Below are 15,431 nucleotides of genomic sequence, written 5' to 3'. Positions count from 1 at the left end.
GACCATGCTGAACGGCTGCAATACTTACCGTAATAGATTCGAGCAAACCTGACCAGAATATATTGGTGAAGACGGAGCTGAGTCGGAAACTCTCAATTTACCAGTCCATCTACATTCCAACCCTCATCAGTGATCATGAGCTTTGGGTAGAGACCTAAAGAATGACATCCTGGATACAAGTGGCTGAAATGATTTTCCTCTGTAGGGTGTCTGCGCTCAGTCTCAGAGATAGGGTGAGGAGCTCACACATCTGGAGGGAGCTTGGAGTAGAGCCGCTGCTCCTTCGCACTGTAAGGGCCAAGTTGATGTGATTGGGGCATCTGACCAAGACCCCTTCTGATGGAGGTTTTCTAGGCTTGTCTAACTTAGAAGAGGTCATGAGGAAGACCTAGAACACACTGGAGAGATTATATACCTTGTCTGGCTTGAGAAGAGATGGAAAATATTGCTGGGGTGAGGGACGTCTGGAATACCTTGCCTAGCATTCCAGATAAATGGTAGAAATTGGATGGATGGACAAATCTCATCAAACCACATGACCAACAATGCATGATTAAAGTTATACAACTAAAACCACTTTGTTATGATCATGGGAAGGTTTTTCTTCCACACCAAATCTTTTTTTGTTTTACTGTGTCAGTGGGATCATCCGGCTTGTAGTTTGCATGTTCTCTCCGCATCCTCCAACTTCCTCCCACGGAGCAAAGACATGCATCTTAGGTCTAGTTGCCCGTAGGAGTGAATGAGAGCATGAACGGTTGTCTGTCTCTATGTCCCAGCCTCTCACCCAATGTCAGCTGGGTTTGGCTCTAGCTCTCCACAACCTGAGTTAGAATAAGTGGTTAAGGATAATGAATTAATGAATTAGTGAATGAATTATTGAATTAACTGATGCTTTATTTCTCAACACACAGCCTTCACATAGTGTCAATTCTCTGACTTCCATTCTAGCAGCTTGTTGATGCAGTACTTGCTTTAAGCTAAATGCTAACATTTGTGTGCTGATGTGTTCATAAAGATAATGCCAACATGGTTACTGCTGATCCTGTTACTCACTCCCGCTTCACCCTTTCTTGGGATTCAACCTGTCAACTTTCCAAGTACCAGTCCACCTGTGTGCCCTGCAGGCTGCAGCCTCGTCACCCTCCTCGACCTCCATGTCAGCATAGGAGTAGATGGATTACAGTCAAGGACGGGCACTCCCTCACCAGCAGGATACATTAGCAAGCCAGTGTTTTACTACACAGCATTATGGCAAGTGAAGCCGGGCTTCTCTCTAGCATTACCGTTGTTCCCCAGAGTCAGCATTTTATTGAAAAGTATGCAGGGCCTTTCTGCAGCATCATGCTCATGTTGGCTTCAAATTTCTAAATGATAACAGGCAAATACAGTTGCAGAAAGGTCACAAAAAGTGGACCAGGTGATAATTTTTTCTTACTCTCTACTTGTTCTTCCCCTTTTAAATAACACATTCCTGTCTGGTGACCAAACTTTCCTTTCTCACTTTTCTTCTGTTGCTGTTTCCACAAGTGTTTCAGCATGAACCCACAACTCCACAAATATTCTGATTTTCTTTTCTTTTTTTCACAAAAGCCAGTGTTTCTCAGGACACGATTTGGGGCATGATGACATTGTCACTAATTAGCAGCATTAATCCCATGAGTAAAGTACTGCCAGGAAATATATTAGCGCAAAACATTTGAAAAGACTTTTGATCATGTTTCCAAAGCTGACAAAGTCAATTATCTACATTCATCAAACAGAGGGAGAATTTCCAAAAGTTTGGTGCTGGCATCTTCCTGGCTTTGATGGCAGTTTCAGCGGAATAAGTTTAATTTAGTTATCTTCTTACTGACTATTTTAAATCTGTTCATGGGAAATGTGTGCCTTAAATTAACTTGGCAGACCTCCGCCAAGACCATGCTCTATCTCAGAGTAAATTGTGTATCCACCCGTGATCCATCTCAAAATATTTAATGGGTTCTTTCTTGCTCCGTCCTTCACTTTTCATGTCAGCAAAGTAGTTTTTCCATAATCCAGCAGACAAACAGACACACAAATCAACAAACCAAAGAAGAACATGTAGGTAAGTAATCCCTTAGAAATCCATTTTAAAAAGACAATAAGTGTATTCAGAATACCACTAATTTAAACTGTAATAGAATAGAGTTTGTCATATTTATATAAAGTATTCGCTCCAAGTTCATGGAAAAGCAACTCTCGCCTTTTTCCATTTCAGTCCTTTCCTATACTTGGGCATATACATGTTTGAGAGGTTACAAATAGATTATTATGGTTTCAGACACATTCTTTCTTTTAAAGTGTGTTTCACACTACATGGACATGAATACCCATTAGGAACAAAGAGGAAAAAAACAAGTGGCAGTTGTATATCCCAGACTGGTTTGTCCGGTCCTCTCACTGTATATTCAAAGCAGATTTATAGACTGAGCTCCTGCACACAGAGGATGCAGTGACATATAATATGGCCATAGCGCTGTTCTTGGGCTGTGTTGCATCATGTTACCTCCATAACTGTGAGGTCTCAGGCAAATATATAGTCATTCACCGATCTTAATAAAATCAACACAGGTACACAGAGGAGTACAGCACCTTTTTACTGTGCTGAAAACAAAATTGCAAAATGACTGAATGACTGAAAGATATACATGTACACATTAACCCCTGAGAGAGAGAAAAGGCAAGTCTCTACATGTTTGTGTACATTTAGGCTCGCGCTATAAGAACCAAATGTTCTCACAGGGAGACAGAATCAAAAGCTGTTGAGTTTAGTTTGTAGGAATAATGTTTAGATAATGACTAAATGTTTGTTTTTGTTGAGGACTTGCTGACAGCTGTAAAATGTAGCTACTGTCACTACATCGTGCTGTGTTCAGTTGCATGTGAAACTACATTTGTAAGGTTTGAAGGCAATTATTATGTATTATATTATCAGTTTACTATGTAACAGAGGTTTAGTTTTATGTGTTGAGTGGTGAGGGATTAATCAGGAGTTTAGAAACATAATAACTGCAGTTAAAATGTATAATTAAGCTGATTTATTTTTATTTCATAATAATAAGAAAATATCTTATCAAACAAAGCAGATTTGTTCACAGCCTCAGTGATCTGACTGTTTGTGTTCTTTTAGTGCGGAAAATGTTTTCATGACTACAACAAGTGATCCAAAACCAAAAAGATAAGAGCCAGGTTGTAAAAAAAACTAACCGAAGTGTGTTTGTTGTTAAGTGGAAGGCTAAATATGGAATAAAGTGCCATTCAAGCCCAACCACTCTCACCACCCACACACTCTTGTATTCAGATTGTATGCTAAAGTTAACAAAGGCACAAAGATGTCATTATCTGCATCTGTGTCTGTATTCTTCCAACCAACCAAATCTGTATTCAGATAGAAGACTGAAATTGGGCAAAGTTTATACTGGAAGTCACGTTAAATCGGGCAAATAAGATAATTATTACATGCAATGCAATGTTTACACCTTTAAATAATCATAATATTGGCATATCATTAGTTATAAAGTATACTTCCACTCTGCTTTTGATCATTCCAAGAAACACAATGGCTGATGCTGAATAAAAATGAGCAGGTCTGGATAGAAAAAATTACCTGTTTCCGTTGGAGTATTTGTGTAACGTATTTAGATTCAGGTACATCCCTACTACACACACACACACACACACACACACACACAGGGGAAACAGAGCTGTTGCTGTGTGTTCTCTGGTGGCTGCTCAGGTGTGGAAGAAGAAGGGGGGCAGTGGAGCTGATTTGCTTTCTTATCCCCGTGTGAGTCTGTATCACAGACAACAGCAGGAACAAAGACTCACATGAATACACTTGGTACATTGCACTGACATTATTATTCCACTCAAACTCTCTCTATTTATTTAATTAAAAATAAAAATATACTGGGTGGGTTTTTTTTCACCGGAATTCTAAATTACATTCCTGTTTTGTTTTTTTCTCTCACTAGAAAAATGTGATTGAAATGTTTTATTGTTACCAAACAGAATTATACGCACTTAAAAAGTCACATATTTTAGGCCTAGAATTAAACTTAAGATATGAAAATCATCCATCTCCATCTCGCTCCTTCTTCGTCTCTGAATTACATTCCAAAAAACATGTGTGAACCGTGGTGGAAGGCCCATCATGGATAATTACATGGCTTTGAGAAGAGTGGGGAGACCGCAGATACAAACAGGGGCGTTCGGCGTGGGGATTTCAGTAGGTGGTGTCTTTGGCATTTCCTCGACGCTGAGGAATTCTAATGGCAGCAACAGTTTGAATTCAAGTGTTGCTGCATGTTTCCTCAAAGAAACAGCCAACTCTAAAGAAAGTGTTTCTACTAAAGAAAACCTTACATTTAAAAATCCATTTTTATAAATTGGACAACATGACCTGAAAATACAGACTTACTAAATACAGTCTTCTTTATAAACATGTACAACACCATGTATTTTCATTTTCTCTGTGCGATATAAATATTTTGTCTATTTCCTCTTGTTTAATTTGTTAATACTTTTATATTTCTTCTAGTGTTTAATGCTTGTTTTCTATTTATTATTATTTTATTGATGCTTACTTCTACTCAGTCACCCATATAGTTTGAATAATTTGGTTTGCAGACACAGTTCTCTGCTAAATGTTATTTCTTTTCATTGTGATCTGTTTGGAAAAGATTGATGAATAAAGTTTTGAGAAAATATATGCTTTATCTGTCAATACTAAATCATAGTATCATAGAAAGAGGTAAACTTCTGCTGTAACACTGAAAATGTCCCTTTTGTGGCACTAATAAATGAATATATTGTCTTATCTTATTATACCAATATTCAGAATTCAGAATTCAGAATATGTGCACAATTTTAAAGGGAAACTGTTTCTATGTTTCTGTGTTTGATCACTGTTGCCATGAACTCAACTTTGCTACAGCACGACTTAGATAAAGTGTAAGAAATTCCATTCTGCTTTGTAACGAAGAAACAATTTACTGGCACAGTAATCTTCCGATTACCCTCCAGGAATCCCTACAACTTGATGGAAACTGTTCCTCCTTCCTACCAGTGCACAAAACAGAAAGCACTGCAAATATGCAAACACTCAAATCTCCTACCTAAAATACACACAATACACATTTCCCTATCCAAATGAAGAACACTCGTAGGCTCTATACATCAGTGCTCAATTTGCATCTGGCATGCAGTAAAATGTGATTTACAAAACAATCCTGGTTCAAATTTTTTGCATTTTTGTAAATAACCCTTTGGTTTCGCTACTAAGAATAGAAGAATAGAAGAAATAATTAGTATGCAGTCATGGGAAAAAAAATATTAGACCAGTTTTTTTCTTCAATCTTGTTAATTTTAATGCCTGGTACAACTAAAGGTATTTTTGTTATATATACATATAATGATAACATCAAAAATAGCTCATAAGAGTTTAATAATTAATAATTAATTAAGAGCTGATGTGGAGCCATTTTCCATGGTTTTCTTGATAATAACCAAAATCATTAACAAGAAAACCATGGAAAATGTCTTGATATCAGCTTTTAAATTAAACTCTTATGAGCTTTTTTGTCATCATTATATTTGTCCAAACAAAATGTACCTTTAGTTGTACCAGGCATTAAAGTGAACAAGAAATAGAAGAAAACAAGGGTGGTCTAATAATTTGTTCCTTGAATGTATATAGTAGAAAAAAAGAAAATATAGAGATGAAAGAAACTAAAACAAAAAAATAGACAAATAGACAAAATATACAGATAAAAAAAAATAAACATACTTTAAAAAAAACTATTAAAAATTATAATAAATTAACTTTTAAATATTTAAATTGTGAATATTTGGCTTTAATTTCTGCCTATGTCCCATATTCATTAGAAGGTATCCTTGTGTTATATATGCAATTTAAGTGAATATAACTCTTATGTTGTACAACACACTTCACAGCAGGCTTAGACAAACTATAAACGTATGAGTCACTGTTGTTCATTGAGGCGTGACGCACCATGTGGTCTCTTCTAACCTCTCCATCTTTGTCCGTCTGTGTAATATGAGACAGGCATCATTTAAAGCATTATCACTGAACGATCACATTTCAATGCAGCTCCCCTGTTAGCTGGGATTAAACAGGATCTGAAAGGATGAGTCACTAATGGCTGCAAGTGAAATGAGGGGGTTTCTTGATTGTTTTTTTGTTTTTTTTTCTTTTGTCGAATGCATAGAGTAAGCTTTATAGAATGACACTGCAGTATTAAATCATAATGAAGAGAGAAATAAACAGAAATATGATGAGTCATGAGTGCTGCATTTAGCATCTGTTGTGGAGCATCCTCCATCTGTCTGAATGTAAAATAAAAACGCCCCACTCACTTGCTTTTTCTTTTCTGTTTCATTTCTGCCTCCTCAGTGCTTCATTCCGCCCCGCCTGACCACAGAGGATGTGTGCAACAATGGGGGGGAAGACAGACACGCATACACACACCATGCACTTTAAAAGTCAAGTCATGAGAAGTTCCACACGTATTGGGACATCTAATTGTGTCCCATGACCCTGTGGGTCAAATGTAAAGCAAGTTCAATCATGAGTTCTTCCTTTCCAGTTTGAAATGCTATTTTAGCGTTAAAGAGATGTGAAACCCACAGCACAAATAATCCGGAAACACGGCTCGGTTCTCTGTTAGTCTGTGGTGAAAACACATGATGCTAAATACACCTTGTTAAAAATGAAGAACTCTATCAAATCTGATGCTGATGTGATAGCTGCTGCAGTCAGAACATCCTGTGCAGACCGCACACTGCTGAAACTATCTACAGTAGCTGCTGTCACAGCAAATGATTAACAATTTGACTCTGGAAACACGCTTTTGCTTCACATATTGGCCTTGGCTAATAATCTCCTCACTGTCATGCACACACACAGAGTCCAGCTGAGCAGCATGTTCATTCCCATAACAGCATGTCCATTTATAGATACTGAAGTCCTGTCAATTGCTCTCTATAGGCCAATATTACATTCCTACTATGATGCAGATGTCCTGATACAGTTAGCTTGACATAATTCATATTATTGAGGTAACAATTTGTGCATTTTTTAGCAGTAAAGTCACTCTTGACCTCTACTTGTTCTTTTGGCACAGTTTATGTCTCAGATCTTAACTGAAGTCCTGAAGCAAAAAAAACAATGTATAGAGTGTTCATGCAGGTACCTGAACAGTAGTGAACTGTAATGTCCTCTTTACTGAGGAGAATCATTGTTATTTTCAAAGGGGTCCCTTGTCCTCTGACCTCAAGATATCTGAATGAAAATGGGTACTGGGGTACCTACAAGTCTCATCTTTACAGACAAGCCCACTTTATAGTGGGCTTGTCTTTTTTTTACAGTCACATGCAGTCTGAGGCAAAAAGCATGCAGTTTCTTCATGCAGTACAAATGTGTTATTTCCACTTATTGCATTTGAATATTTCTGCATACTTCATCACCAAACAACCTGTGAATTGCATACATTGGTTATGAATGAAGAGCTGAGACTCTTCAATTCAATGAGCCTAATTTTATTCATTAATGATGATGAAAGTCCCCATAGTAGCCATTTCAGTGCAGTGAGAGCATTTCGTGAAACTGGACCTCGCTGTATAAAATGAGCTGCTGTGACCTCTAGCATAATCACACCCTAATGAAACTTTACAGCCACAAATTAGAGACCTGGAGCTTTCAGAAGATGTAGGCTTTTGTGATGTAGACCACTTTTATGTGGCATCTACAGCTGACCTGCTATCTCCCCCTAAAGATCCACTTCCCACCCACAAAAGATTAAAAAAAGGGTCCTTAAGGGTTAAAGTAGATGTAATAGTCGAGACAGAAGGGGTAAAAATGTTATTCCAACGTGTGACAGACTTCATGCCACCCCTGTGTAAGTCAGTGCCCCACTTGGGCCAGAGAGAGTTTACAGGTAGCAGCTCAGATTTAATAGTGTATTATCAGCCCGTAGATGCAGGTCAGTTTACATTTTATTCCCATCTGAAGTTTATTGTATGTATGTTTATGTATATGTACAGACGGGTTGATGGCTAATTCTTCCATCCCTGTCTTCCTGTCCTGTCCATCCCTATTGCCTGTTAAGCGTCTTTGAGTGTAGTATTATTATTATTATTATTATTATTATTATTATTATTATTATTATTATCCGAACGGTTTGATCAGTGATATGTGGTCAGGCAGCCTTCTGATCTGCCCCGCACCAATCGCAGCAGAAGAGGGCTCGGATTGTGTTAGAGGAACGAACAGACAGACACCCGGGACCCAAAGTCACAGGACCCAAGGACATCGCTGCCAGGATCTGGGCAACAAGCTACAAAGCTACTATTGTTGCTCCAAGAGGAACTTCGAGAAGACAAATGACAAAGAATTTCAAACACCCCTCCCCTTACATCCAGAGTTACTGTAGAGGAAAATGGAACAAGAATTTTAAGGATTTAGCACGTTTATCATTTAAACCACATTTCTTCCTCTGGAGGTTACATTTAGTTTGGATGTGCTTTTTTTTATTCACATGCATACAAACCCAGCAACAGTTCAGCGTTGTTAATGCTGCAGCCAGAGGAAGTTATAAACGTGGGTCATGTAGGTCACCTTTCAGGTGGGTAAAGGTGGAGGCCGGTGTTCGTGTCCCGTTGTTGAAAGATACAGTATGCCTGGAAGTCATGTTTTCTAAGCCTTTCTCTGTCCCTTTTTCCTCACCATAGAATAGTGGCATTTCTCATGTAGAACAGCACTCGTCATGTGTCACATTTTGCAGGAGATCATACAAATCATGCAGCAGTCTAGGTAAGAAATTATGCAAACCTGTTCATGAGTTTACCTTGATTTAATGATTAAACTAATGACTTGGTCCTTCTGGAACTGGAGTCTTAGGAGTCTTCTTTTTAAGTTATCCTCCCCAATGCAAAGGGACAGCTGAATGTGCTAAAATCTACTTTGAAACAAACATATTGACTCTAAACTATCCTGGAATCACACTGTAAAGTATACAGTTTTGTTAACTGTGTTAATGTTAAACTGAATGTTAACTCCTGCCAGGTGAGGTAAAGAGGAGCTGACCCTGAGAGCTATAGGCCTGTATACCACAAGACTCTGCTGTAGCACATTTCCACCTTTCAGCGCCTTCAGCCTTCTGCTTCGACCACAAAGTACTTGGTTTAACACTGTGTGCTTGTGCATTATCATATAAAATCCAACATGGCCTAGAAGCAGCACTGGGTCACATTGCATGGCTGCTGGCCTGAGTGTGAAGGTTTATATGAGCCATTGGTTGTGCAGCCTTATCTAAAGTATTTTCCCATGACTCTCACCTGTTGCACAAATAATGTCTCCCTTTAGACCTTCAGACTGCTCTTTGTGTGTTTAATAAATGGTTACAGGATGTATCTTAAATGTCTGTGACTGTTTATGTGCGTGTGTGACCTTACAGATGTCATAGATGATTAAGAGCTCTCTCTGCAGTATGACCCAGAAGAACAATGTGTCTGCTGCTCAGAGATGTCTCAGGAATTTCCCACCATAAACTTGCATGCCTCCAACGGCAGTTTGTTGTGGTTTACATGACCTCAATCCCCCTGTGTGATTCTGTGACATCCATGTTTACAATTTGTGTTAACTCTTCCTTTTAGTTTTAATTAATAAATGAATAAAAAGACAGTATGACACAAGTGATCATATGAATGATCTAAAAATAAGCCAACAATTTGTAAAATCATTAAAAACGCAACTCGTGTTGCTTTATCATCCATTTTCTAATAACACGTGATTCTCTGTCTGGGCAGTAAAACCACTGTCATGTGAATCAGGCATCATGAAAAAAAAAATGAAAAAAAGTTATTTTTATTATAAAAACAGACAGGATTAAAAAAAGTTGTTTATTTGTTTAATATTGAACACTTTGGGTGCCTTAAGCCTTATTTAATCTGCAGAAGGGATTTACTGCTGTAAAAATGTAGCGTGTAGAAAGACTTGATATGTTGTCAAGCATCGTGTGATATTTGAGGTCAGGACACAGGTTACAAAGCTAAGCATACAGTTTCTTCAGTATGTGTCTATGCAGCCAAAAATAGCTCAGTGTCACTTCTGAGCAGCAAGTCTTGATTTCCTCTACAGGAGGTGCACATAATGTCAGCCATCATTCTTCACATTGTTGTAGAATGAAAAAAAGCCAGGAAATTACTCATGTGTGCCAACATGTTTGGTGCTGATTCAACTTCTGCATTGTTATCTCATGTTGTCACAATAACTATTTTATTTTGTAAACAAAGGGCTTCAACACACTATCTCCAGCTCAGTGTTTAACATTTCATTTTATAAAACGTTACTTCAACACTGGATAATCTATCAGTTATCAGTTATGACTATAATCCCCCTCAAAAGATCAGATATGGGTCATTGTGAGGTCATAGAAATGTCTGTCAAACTTTTATCTTCTCACTTATCAGATCTCAGTCTGTGTCAGATAAGGACAGAGCAGAGTGTCTTTGGTGTCTATATGAGACACACTCTGATTCCCATTAACTCCAAAGCAAATGTGTCCTTATTAAAAGATGGACAGAGCAACAAACATAATATAATAGAGCATGAAAGTCTATTTAGGGCCAGCAGAAGTGGTGCTCAGACAAACCTGTGCGAGAAAATGTTGTTAATTTAGGTAAACCTGTAACTTTTGTACAAAAATACATAATTCTATCATGTTCTATGTTGATTATTTCACCAACATAACTGTGTCCAGTATTTAAGTCAGGTAGTAGTTTTTATTTCCAATCTTTTTTTCAAACTTTTATGAAGTAGTTTTAATGCTTAAATGTAACTGTTTTCTGTGAACACAGAAGTGTTTTTTGGGAAAGTCACTTTTCATGTAATGAGCAGAAACTGACACATCCAAAACTGACATAGAGGGGCACATACAGCATGCATATCTGACTCTGAGGGTTGCACAAACCAGTGACCAGAAAAAAATTGTGGTATTTATCATTACTGCAAATCACTATTTCGTGTTTCGTTTTTTGCTTTTTTTAATCACGCAATCCCGGGAGCTTGTTTTACAGGGGACAGGAAATTGCTTACTTACCCAACTTAAACTGTCCATTTCACTTATCTCTGAGTGTATTGTCGTGTCACTATTTGTAAGCACATTGTTAGTTTTGGTGAAGGCCAGGGGTACTACTCAACTGCTTATATTAACTGCTTAAATTTAATTTCTCAGCCTGTTTCTGACTGTTTTAACCACTGTGCAATCAAACTTACACATAGTTGAGTGTTACTATAGTTCATATTGTATTGCTTCCTATTTCTAAATCAACGTCGGCACCGGAAGCTGTGTGTATGTGTGTGTGTGTGTGTGTGTGTGTGTGTGCGCGTGTGTGTGCGAGTGTGTGTTCGTGTGTAGCTGTAAACTGGACTGTGGAATCCAATCCAAGGATTTGTGTTTCAAACTGTATATTCTGAATAATGAAATGAAAATGGTGACAGTAAATAATGTTTTATGTGGTGTGGCTACTGAAGTCTTTATTATGCAAATTATCAGTCATGCTCACATCATTTGTTCCATGTTGTATCTAATGTCAGTCACTGCTGATGTGTGCAAACTTAAAGTAAGTAAACTTCATACAACTTAAAAATGAATGCAGTTCAGTTGTGTGCAGCGACCCTTTCATACTCTCTTCATTAACAACAGAATATATATTAGTCCCACTTTGATTAAACCCCGATACATGAGCAGCTGGTTGGCAGCAGTGGTAGAAGTGCCACCCTTGGGTGATCACATACACAGCTAACAACGCCTCACTGACCACCTGAGTCTCTGGTAGTTTGACGGAAGAGACACCTGAGTCCTGGTTATCTGCGGGGTCCCTCACACCCGCCGCTGTGCTGGTCATCCTATCCTGTCTTGTTAGCCAGGATTAGCACCCTGCCCTCTGTTCTGATGACACAGTGATTAGTGGAAGGCTCTAATGTATGAGAGCCAATTAACCCTAACCCACAGCAGGGTGTGGACCACATGCATGCATGTATTCATGTGTATGACAGCAATCTCTGAGAAAAATGAGGCAATTACCTGTCAGAGGCAATTAGATTCAGGGCAACTATGACTAAATATAATTTGTTCACTTGAAGTGATGGTGATTCATCATATCCTTATTAATCTTTAAAATATGAATACAATATATATTGATTTATTCTGCCAGTAGGAGGAAATGCTGGAAATATCCGGCAGGCCAAATGGAAGAAATGCATTAGACTGCTGCTTGAGGCCAACATGGTTTTCTCTTTGCACTTTTACATTCATTTCAGAATATACTTTTGCATTGTTTTTTTGGTGGTGACATAAAACTTTAAAATCAAGTCACAAATATATAGGGTTTTTTTTAAAGACTCAGTTACTTACTAAAACAACTGGGCACTCTAGTTTTTAAAATTCAGAAGGAAGGAGTGCATTTGTTGGGGACTCTTTTCAACAGGGGATTAATGCACATTTGATGAACTAGTCCATATGTATAGCAGCATGATGGTGCATGTGGAAAACATGTCCTCCAGTTCAACAGTGTGGCTCACTGATGTGTTTTTAATATTTTTCAGACAACAAAGGAGCTTTATGGCAAAGCACTTCAGGCTGTTATAACAGATTCTGGCTATACAGACAATGATAAAGACAATATATAGCATTCAATCACATGACTATAACAAATTTAAATGGAGGGCAGCAAGTGATAAATTCATATACAGCACAAATTAGAAATAGACTGAAACGAATAACCGGGTTGAATGAACTTGCACTCAGTAGGTATTGCCTGAAAACTGAAACTCATATTGGCTGCGATTCGAGTTTTCTAATAACTTGACAGATTGTGCCCAGGACAAATTATCTCATTGTCTAGACCTTCTGCTACATGGCAAACCAGATTAAAGTATACAAGAGTCTGGAGGATTATAACTGTTTTGTGTGCCTTTGGTCCATGAAATCAGAACCAAAGTAGCATTGAATGACTGCAGACTTGTTTCCAGTCAGGTGAGAAAATGCGATTAAGAATTACTGTCTTTTTATATATTTATATTTAAAATATGAATATGCACACACCACTGGTATCAGGCTACTCACTGGGTTTTTCTATACCTCCATTTTATGTGCAACGATTTATGAGGCATAAAAGTATCCATTGTTTTTTCTCAATTTGACTGATCGAAACAGCCTTTAACAGCACATATCAGAGCCATGTGAGCAGTGTTGGTAGTCTTTGCCCAATAACCTGCCTGAACATTTGTTGACAATAGGAAAAATATATAGACTATATCACAGTCTTGTCCTTTTAGCCGTGGAGTAAACATCAAAATGAAACTTAATGTTGCATGTTCTTGACAGTACTGTGGAATATAACACTTACTGTAAATGGCTGCTGTACATAGTATGTGTTTATTGCAGCTGGAGCATTAATGAGGAGGAGCTGCCCGGAGGAGCCTGTGAGGCAAAATGGAAAAAGACTGTTATTTCCATTTGACTTACCAGCACTCGTTCATTTCCAGTATATTGATTTTCTATATAAGGAGCAAATCAAATATGTTATAGTAAAAAAAAAGAAAAAACAACAATGGCATGTTTGACCAATTGAAGGCAAGAATATATTGGGACATGTGAACCTGGCTTTATGAAAAGAACAATAAGTCAGTCGCCACAGACATTTTCACAACTTTGTTATTGCACCGCAACAACTTTTTGTTGTTTGAGGGTAATTTTTAAGTCATACTATCAGAAGGAAAGATCTTGAGTTGCAGCCATTATTCAACATGAGTTTGAAACCAAACTCTGATCTCCTTGGGTTTGTTAAGCAGTTTGGGGAGAGAAGAGAACAGTTAAAAAACAACTTTTAGTCAGACTTCAGAGAGTATGAGGCACAATTAATCATATGTGGACCCTGAGATTATTATTTATGAGCACAGACTGGTTGTTTATTGTGTCCAAAGGGTGACCAGCTGTGGGTCTGGTACACAGAGGGATATAGAGCCTCCAGTCCTGCACACAGCAGACCCCTTTTGTCTTGGCCTGGGTCATTAAGAGAGGACAGCCTTGGGACTGGCCCCCTGCTGTTTGGAGACCCCACACCCATCACACACACACAACACATACCTCAAACTGCCATCTGGGTGCCTCTTGTTTGGGCCCTTCAGTTCTGCTGTTGAAGTATCTGACAAAACAAAAACAAACAAGACAAAAATGAAACAATGAATTGGCACAGTAAGGGTGATGGAACGCATGTTTGATTGAGATGGGGACATGCTTAGAATTACTCACTTGATGGATAAAACAGGCTAAACCGGACCTCCTTGCCTAACCAGTAAGAAGAATGTCTGATCTGACTCAATATTTCTCCACTTCTCTTTTATTTGCTCTATGTTTAATAACCAGCTACTACTGATTTTGAATTCAGAGTGAATTGAATTAATATGACAGATGCCTTAGGTATTGAAAAGGGCTACTCCCACTGATATGTGACAAGTGTAGCAGGCCTTTCTCTGTTTACAGACTGATGACAGTCACTGTGTTTGCTATTAATTTATCAAACAAAGACACAATGGGCTTGTCAGCCCGATCATTGTTAAAACAAATATGCCTAAATGACTGGAGGGATAAGTCTTGTCCAGGCTCCATAGCTAATGCACAGACATGAGAGCGGTATCAATCCTCTCATCGAACTCTTGGCAGGGCAAGTGAACTAGACATTGTCCCCTTAATGTTAAACTGTTCCTTTAAAAGAAGAGAGCTGATGTTTGACCTAAAAGTAAGTAAGTAAAAGTAGTTACTAATGCCATCTATAAAGGATATTTGTGAGGTTGTGTTTTTCACATAAGAAGTGAACTCAATGAAATAAAAATAAAAATAACCCTTTCAACACTTAGCACGTAATTAATAAATTACCAAATGTATGCCCCATTTCTGCTCCTGTGGGGTAAAAATGTACTGCCCACTGCTCCTAGCATGGAGTGTGTGTTCACTGGTGTGTAAAGGATGGGTTAAATGCAGAGGACAAATTCACTGCTCGCTGTTTCAATGTGTGTGTGCAAAACTGAATCCTTATTTTAGAAGGGCACTTGGAGAGTGCAGACCTCTGCCAAGGTTAAAGTGGAAAATAATTTGTGTTTCTGCCCAGAATTATTTATTAAAAGGTTCTTCCTCTGCCCATGCAACAACCCTTCCATCAAGTTTCATGAAAATTGGGCCAGTAGTTTTTCTGTAATCCTGCTGACAAACATACAAATAAACCTATAATCCTATCAAGTGATCTATTTTTACAGACAGTGGTCTAACTGTATTCACAATACAACAATTTGAACTGTATTTTTGTGTTTTTTTTAATACATAAACATA

The sequence above is a fragment of the Centropristis striata genome, chromosome 20 (assembly GCF_030273125.1).
Source record: "Centropristis striata isolate RG_2023a ecotype Rhode Island chromosome 20, C.striata_1.0, whole genome shotgun sequence".
Classification (NCBI taxonomy): Eukaryota; Metazoa; Chordata; class Actinopteri; order Perciformes; family Serranidae; genus Centropristis; species Centropristis striata.
The sequence above is the reverse complement of the archived record's forward strand: the minus strand, read 5'-3'. Positions refer to the sequence as shown.